The 8,186-nt window shown below is 52.4% G+C and overlaps 1 protein-coding gene across 1 annotated transcript in view; it reads left to right on the top strand.

The window, feature by feature from the left end:
- LOC113216725 (WD repeat-containing protein 47) overlaps nt 1-8,186 on the top strand; it is a 90,912-nt gene that overhangs the window by 64,317 nt on the left and 18,409 nt on the right. The window lies entirely within an intron of this gene.

The following is an 8,186-nucleotide window of genomic DNA, read 5'->3' on the forward strand; positions in this document are numbered from 1 at the left end:
GAGAGAGAGAGAGAGAGAGAGAGAGAGAGAGAGAGAGAGAGAAGTAGAAGGAGGAGAGAATAAGGAGAGGTTCCCCAAACGGGACCGGCAGACCGCAACGGAGTGGCAGCGTCGTTAAAAAGCCCACTATAGTTAAGCACCTCTCCACTTGCGACTTGAGCTACTTGTTGTTGTTTCGGCCACCACTTGTTTTTAAGTATAGTCCGATATGAGCAGTACACTGTTAAATGTGTGGCCTGAATATGACAATTTGTAGGTCAGTTAGTCATGCAATTTGTTGTTATATTTATTCAATTACATTCTTGTCCTCCGCATTCGATCTAGGAGTATATCCGAGTATGCCAAAGTTAGTCCAGCAAGGGGAAAAAAAGATAGTCAAAAAACAATTTGTTTTTGTTCGTGGTTTATTATGCCAAATACAACTTGTAAACACATTTTGTGCTCACAACAACGCATGGGTATGTTGTCATGAGGTCAAAAATATGTTAATGGTGATTTCGTTGATTGTCGCAGAGTCAATGCCATTTTCCTCACACTCACTTAAATTAACCACCAACTTTTAGATGGTACTTTTCGGCGGTGACCCTCCTCGTCTCCTCGTCCAGCGGCCAGCACGAGCCAGCACGCCCTTCGATTCTCGCCTGTCGGCTCCCCCTCGACGTCGGAACACGGTCGCTCCCTTTTCAAACAAAAAGCAGAGTCCTTTACCCGGCCTCGGCCCTGACGTCACCGCAAACAAGCACTGCTCCCTCCTGCCTCTCTCCTTCGTCCGCGCTAGCCTGACTCATCTCTTACCTTACCGCTCGCCTTTCCGAGATTGTCGCTTAAAAGGTATCACGCGGAGGCAGGCGGCGCGGTCCCCACCGACGTGAAGACGGGACGATGACATTCATTGTAGTCTGTTTTTACACTCCGTAAGCAATTTCAGCAAATACGCAAAGGGTAAATTAATATTTTTGTTATCGATTTACAGCAATGAATGAACGTAGTACGAGCGCATCGGCTGCGAAATTAGTCTCTTGCAACAGTGTCAAACACTCGGAAGAGTGTTGATTGAAATGCGTCAACGCATGAGAAGTTTTACGAGTGGAGAAAGACGGGAGGAGTGCAGCTCGTGATTCACCAGCTCTGTGCGGACAATGGTCAGCGCGACTCAGCGCCGCCATCAAACGTGTTTTACGAGGACGGTCTTCTCTCACCTTGCCTGTCCACACTACCGCCGATCATTTGAGAATCTCCTGACGTCTGCCACATTGTGACACATCCCTATCTCAAAAGAAAAAATAGAAGCAAGGCATCATAATAATCATAATATTTACACCAAAAGAACATAATTTTCAAAGGTGGCTTGGGTACTAAACCTGCAGTATAAAACTATATTCAAGCAATCTAAAAAGCTCAAAGGTTTTAGTTGCCTTGCTCAGGATGTCCTCAACTATAGACTTATATTACTATAGCCATAGACTTACTTTTTTCACCAAATAGTGTGACCGGTTGTGAGTGTGAGTGTTCATTTCTCGACTTCGAGTTCACGAGTCGAGGGGTGTACCCTGTACCTGCATTCCAAAGAGCAGTGCCCCGAAGCCTAAATAAGGCAGGTGCACGACGCACGCCACAAGGAATGGTTATGTTTTCATACTTATTTGCGTGCCGCGTTTTCTTTCGGATTATTTTCGCACCCGGAGCGTCGCGGCAGAGGGGAGAGGTATTCGGGAGCTGCGCCTTCTCGTGTTTTTGAGGAAAACTATAAAGACTGCTGTGGTCCTGACGGCTTTATCATGCGTCTGCTCCCTGCCCGAGGCGGGTTTGTGTTTGCTACACCGCCTGTGTGGTGTGTGCTTGTTTGTGTGTGTTTTACGTGAGGCGCTGGAAAGAGTATATATTTGTCTTGCATCAATATACTGGAGTCGACAAACCTCATAATAGCCATCTTTTCCTTCCGAAACCGGTTCCATCTTGCTGCTGCTCAATCCATTCATCGAGTCTTTTGCAGTTAATTCCGAGTGAAAGAGAGTCCATTCTTATGTATGCTGTTTTAAATTCTGTTTTAAATTCTGTTTCCAGGTGAGGACCTCTATGGAGAACAGTCTGGACTCTACAGGAAAATTAAGTCCCGTGAGTGTTATTGGTGAAAACTATTTTATACTTCCTTTCCTAACTCCTTCCCTGATTATCAGTTTCCAAAACTCTTGATCGTTTCGTTTTTCTCTCCCTATATCTGCGGTCAATCTTTGAGCCACAACAACGTATTATTTAACATGACCCGCCTCCTCGTCGTCATTGTCTGACTGGCACCAAACATGAGCGTTGTGCTGATCGGCTGATATGCGGCGATAGGCGCCTCGCCTGCTGCCTCGCCTTCCCGGGTAGGCACAGGCACGTGGTGCATGCCGAGGACGCCTACGGACGGCGCCCCGGGGCTGGCACCCCGCCAAGCGGCGGCGCCTGCGGGTCGCCTACCCGGTGAATGGCAGGCGCTGGCTGGGCGACAGGTGGTGGTGGATGGTGGAGGTGGAGGCAGGGTGTGGCGAACGTCCGCCTCGGGGCCCGAAAGTAATGAAAGTTTGGCCGGGTCTTCCTCGTGGCGGCGTGGCGACTCCCGTACTATATACTTTGCATGACCCCGCAGCTGACACCCGCGCGGTCACTCGGGTCGCTCGGGGCGTCTGAGGGTACCTGTTTGGTTGGAAGGTGTTTGTTGACGAGAGTGTCTGTGCGTGCAGACCTTTTATTTGTCCCACCGGGTTAGCGTGATAGAGGCACTACTCACTATCGCCACGACTTTCCTAAACGTAAAAGTGATTTATCAGATACGACATTTCACGCACATTCCGGTGTGTGTGTTTGTCATACGATCGGTTGTTGGACCGTGTGCTGTGCACTTCGCGGAGATGGGATGTCATTTTCACATCCTTGAGGCTCGTGCCGGGAGGCTGTGGTCCATCCACGGGACGGACGGGGGGTATCGTCAGCGGCCTGGTCGGATTGTTGTTGTTGTGGTGCTGGCGAGGCACCTGGCGCCGCCGCGGAGTAGCGCCGCGCCGCCGCCTCGGCCGGGGAAGTCCCTCCCTCCCTGCTGCTCCTGGCCGCGCAGCTACCCCGCGCCCGCGCCACGCCAGCTCACCGGGCCGCGAGAGCGCGCCACTGCCGCGATCAGCTGACGGACGGCGAGTTCGTCCACCTCAGGACCTCCCTGCTGCCGCCGCACCCCCCCCGCCCCCCGCCCGCCCTCTTGCCGATCCAATAGCAGTTCCGTTCGCGAGTCTGCCTCCGCCGCCGCCGCCACCTTCTCTTCCGTTTCCGCATCTGCTTGCTTCTCGCTGCTTCGCGCTCGGCTGATTATTGTTGTAGCCGGAGCACATAAAGTCCAACTCTTATCTCGTCCTCAGCGTGCCTCGCTGTTTGTTTCTGCTTCTTTCTCACTCGCTCGCTCCTTTCCCTCTGCTCTCCCTCTAGCGCACCACATCAAACAGCTTAGAGAAAAGCGGTGCGGAGCGTAGGGCATCCATCTAGAAAGGCTCTCATCGCCATTTTTACTGAACCTCTCCCCCCTCCCTCTGTTAGTTTTTTTTTCGCTGCAATACGGCCTCTTCTCCTTCGCCTTTAAGCATCCTATCTCCTGCAAAACGGCTGCATGATGGCTACGGGGGATCCGACAGGAATTTTGCACTGCTCACCGGGACTCCGTCCGGCTCCGTCATCAGATGGACGGACAGCTCGCATTCCGTCGAGCCCCTCCCTCCCCTCCCGGCTGGAGGCTCGGCTGGAGGCTCCAGTCGATAATGAATCATCGCCGACACCAACTTGTTCTACAACGAGACCAGCTTTAAACTCGTTGCTACCTCCTCGAAAAAAGCCACCTTGTTTTGTTGTTGCTGTTGTTTTCGATCGTCATTGATCGACTTATTTTTCATCATTCATCATCCTAACATATTTCCTCCTGGCCCTCCATGCGCCTCTTGGAGATTGTCGCGCCATCGCGGCCAAATCTGATATGCTGACGAAATACAGGCAAATAAGAAGCTGATGCACTGGCTGGCTGCTGCTGCTGCTGCTGCTCTGCCTCGCCGGCGGGAGAAGCGGTCGCTCGGCCGCTCTCTCCCGAGCGGGAGTCCAGTCACTGGTCCACTGGAGAGAAACGTAAGGCAGGCTGCTTCGGACTGCCCTTGCCGGCCCCTCCTCGCGCTGGCCCCCGCCACGCCCCGCCACGCCAACGTAACGTGCTGTCCGAAAACTTCCACCCACTTAGTTCAGCTGCGGGGTCATGAGGCATACCATGTGTTCTGAGTGTTTTTATTTATTTTTTAATACATATCTTTGGTTTGGATGAAAGTGTAACCTTACCACTTGGAAATTACTCCGTTCTTTTGCGCGCCGGTGCGCCCCTGCTGTATGGGTCACCGGCGAAATGGCCAACACACTGAAGGGATGAGATGACCAAAATCTAATAACATTTTGTTAAACAGCACTACTATCCAAAACCAATTACACAAAAGGCGCAGTTCTCTAGGAAAAAAGCTTTTTGCGTCACAAATGTTGACGTAAACAAATATATGGATTTCAGTCTTTTTTCCATGTTCTGAAAGTTCTATTCTATAACTTTTTGCACCGTAAATTGGCCGCAATTGGCATATCTGATCTTTTCTATCAGTTTTGTTTCTTTCCCACTTTTGGCCATTTTTTCTCTAGTAAGTGTTCTTTCTCAATCTGTCTAGGTAAAACACATGATGGCATTGACTTACGCCGGGGGCGCCCGCTCTGCGCTGTAGACAGCAAGGCGGGGAGGGAGGTGGGAGTGGGAGAACGTTTCCTTCTGGTAGAGACAGTCTCATATGGGGACTGTCTCAAAAGAAAATGGAAAAAAATAAGTTTCATCATATGTGTGTTTTGCCTGACGTGCTCTGCTTTTCTCGGCCGTGGCGGCGGTGCGCACACCATTAGAGTGTGTGCCGCCGGCTCCAGCCGGGCTGCAGCCGGGCACGGTAAAAAGAATGTCTTGAAATCCCAGGAAATTTCTGGGATTTCAAGGTTAGGTGGATGATTTCAAGATTGGCCCTTGAAATCCCAGACTCTGTCTTGAAACCCGTAGCTTCCAAGGGAAATCCTTGGAATTTTCGTCTGGTATTCAAGGGTTTTCCTTGAAGTATCCAGATCGTGCTTCAGGGAAAACCCTTGAATACCAAACAAAAATTCCAAGGATTTTCCTTGGAAGCTATGGGTTTTAAGACAGAGTCTGGGATTTCAAGGGCCAATCTTGAAATTATCCACCCAACCTTGAAATTCTAGAAATTTCCTGGAATTTCAAGACATTCTTTTTACCGTGGGCCCCAGCAAGCCCTGGATGGGCCGGGCGGCTGGACTCGGCTGGACCCGTACCCGCGGCACGGCGGTGCGACAGGTGAACAGGCATGACCTGCTTTTTAGCCTAAGAGGCCCAAATTGAAGCGACGCACTGGCATGCCTGCTGGCGGGCGGGGCTGGGCAGGGCTGATCAGGGCTGTGGCGGGCAAGCCTCGTTGCACCGGCTGCTCCTGCTGACCTCAACGCACGCCGAGCACACACACCGTGCTAAGGTTGTGCGGCTTGGAAGAAACTCTCCTCTTCGCCGCTCTCCTCCCCTTTCTTGCCTCACGAGCGCCACGACGACAAAGCGACAGAATGTTTTCTGTGATGCCCTACAAGATGGTGGTCCTTCTTCTCGGTGGCTGCAGCAGCGGCGCCACCGCTTTGTCGCCGGGGGCTGTGTTTCCGCGTCCGTTGCAACGATTAAAATGATGCAGTAAATCTTGCGGCAGCCGAGTCGTTGTGGTGTTGAAACCTGCGGGCTCGCCTCCGGGTGCCCTGCAGACGGCGCGCTACATTGTGTTCGAGATCGACTATTCATATAATTTTGTATTGGCTTTTGTACATTACCTACATTCTAAACAACAATTCCATACCACTTTTTGTTTCTTGGATTATCAAAACTTCCCAAAATTTTGCCTCCAAATTCAGTTTTGTAGTTTTTCTTCTATCTTTCAGTTACAGTCTACCGAAATAATGTGTGACTCCGTCCTCCATCTACAGAAAGCAAATTCTAGCGGAGACTTGAATGCAAGAGCGAGGTGACGTGCTGACGTTTCATGTCAATTTCTATGTAATGTGTTGTAGTAAAGGGTAACAAGTATAATAACTTAGGAGTGGTTATCCATGGAGCATCCAAGAGGCCTCTACCACTCTCGTTGAGCTAGGAAGCAGATCCGGTGCCGGGCGGGCGGGGGCCCTGAGGTGTGGAACATGCCGGCACGCGCGTGCATTTGGGGCATTAGTGCATCGCGTGCATTCATGCACCGCTGCTGCTGCTTTGCGACACTCTACTTCCCCGTGCTGCTGCGGCTTCTGCTGCTGGCTGTTGCTCTGCCGCCGCCGGGCGTCGTCCCGACCCATATCGTCTGGCTGGAAGTGGGTCTTTAGCACTTTACGCCGCTAAACGAGATCTATCGCTAACTAATAATACTAATAAAATAATTGTTTCGGATGGCCGGTCGGCCGGAGTGGCTGCCCGCTCGACTAATTGCTACTATGTGGAAGAATAAGGACGATCGTCAGCGTCTTTACGGCGACTGCTGCAGTGCTGTCCATTGCCAACCGATAGGCAACAAAGCCCACCCATTACTCTGTTATTTCTGAAGATGCTACTAGCGCCCCTTCTTTAGATCAAGAACGAGCAAAAAGAAACACCAGTTTCATTTATAACGCATGTATATACTTAATGGCATAGTGTGTTTAACACTGTGTTTGATAATTTTATAGATACGGTAGATGAAAAGATCCAATTATTGGCAAGCTGATGGCCGACCTGAATGGGCAGTGAGAGAGTAGTGTGAGCAGCGAACCTGATAAGAAATCTGATAAGCAACCTGATGTTGGGCTGGACGACTCGGACGCGGCAGCCACCACTTACAGCTACAGCCCAAACTTGAATATAACTCGGAGCAAGGTACACAAGTGTGTCGGCCGGATTACCCCGTCCGAGATGCCTGCCTCTTGCGGTGACCACAGCGGATCAAACTGGAAGTCCAATTAACTTGCGCGGAGCGGTATAGGAGGCGACTTGTTGCACCGCCCGGGGCGGCTCTGGGAGGTTTGTCTGGACTGGAGGCCTAAGGCTGGAGTGGAGGCTGCTGGAAGGCTGGAGTGGAGGCTGCTGGAAAGCCTGAGTGGAGGCGACTGCAAGGTTTGAGTGGAGTCTATTGCAAGGCTAGAGTGGAGGCTGCTCGAAGAACGGGAGCAGAGGCTGCTCAAAGTCTAAAGCACAGGCTGCTCAAAGGGTGAAGCACAGGCTGCTCAGAAGCTGAAGCATAGGCTGCTCAAAGACTGGAGTGGATGCTACTGGAAGGCTGCTCTGTTGGAAGGCGCTGCGTAGTAGAGACTGCTCGGTGGCTCGAGATGAGGCTGCTGGAGCTGACGTACGTGGCCCACTTGTACAGCAGCTGCATTGACAGGCGAGCACGACACTCTCGAACTCACCTGTCAGTCAGCCCCGCGCGCGTCCTTGTCGGCGTCCTTGCCCGCCGCGCCGTGCCGGCCCGCGCGGCGCGCGGCGGGGGGCCCTCTGCTGGCCGACCTCCGTGGAGGGCCCCGCGTGCTGCCCGATCCCTTTCGCTCGCTCTTTAAGCCCCGGCGCGCCACCTCGGGAAACAGCTGACGAGGCCAAGGAGGTTTACGACGACGTGACCGACCCGCCGAGAGCGGGTTTTCTTCTTCTAAAAAGTCCTACAGCCCCACTTATATGCATGTTGCTTGCAGATTGGATCGGAATCGGGCGTGATACTTCCCCTAGTCGAGCCTAGAGGTGTGTTGTGTGTTCCTCTGGTAGTTTTATTATTTCAATTCTATTTATTTTTATTTCCGACCGCTGTCGCGTACCGTCGTAAAAGCTTCCCCCCTTTTGGCTTCACGACGACGACGACGATGACGACGGCGACGGCATTTATTGGGCGTGTCGATTTCCTTTTTGGCGCGGCGTTCTCACGGCGGTGCGGCGGCGGCGGCGTTTCCAGCACTGCTTGTAGCTTGGCCAGCCTGTTGTAGCGCTACGCGTCCACCGCCGCCGCCCGCCACGCCCAGCCCAGCCTCCCTCGTTACAGCGTCAACTCTCGGGTACGTGCTACTACTACCCGCTCACCGACTCCCTCCCCTCCCCT

Source organism: Frankliniella occidentalis, unplaced genomic scaffold (genome assembly GCF_000697945.3).
Source record: "Frankliniella occidentalis isolate FOCC.00 unplaced genomic scaffold, Focc_3.1 Scaffold59, whole genome shotgun sequence".
In the NCBI taxonomy this organism is placed as follows: domain Eukaryota; kingdom Metazoa; phylum Arthropoda; class Insecta; order Thysanoptera; family Thripidae; genus Frankliniella; species Frankliniella occidentalis.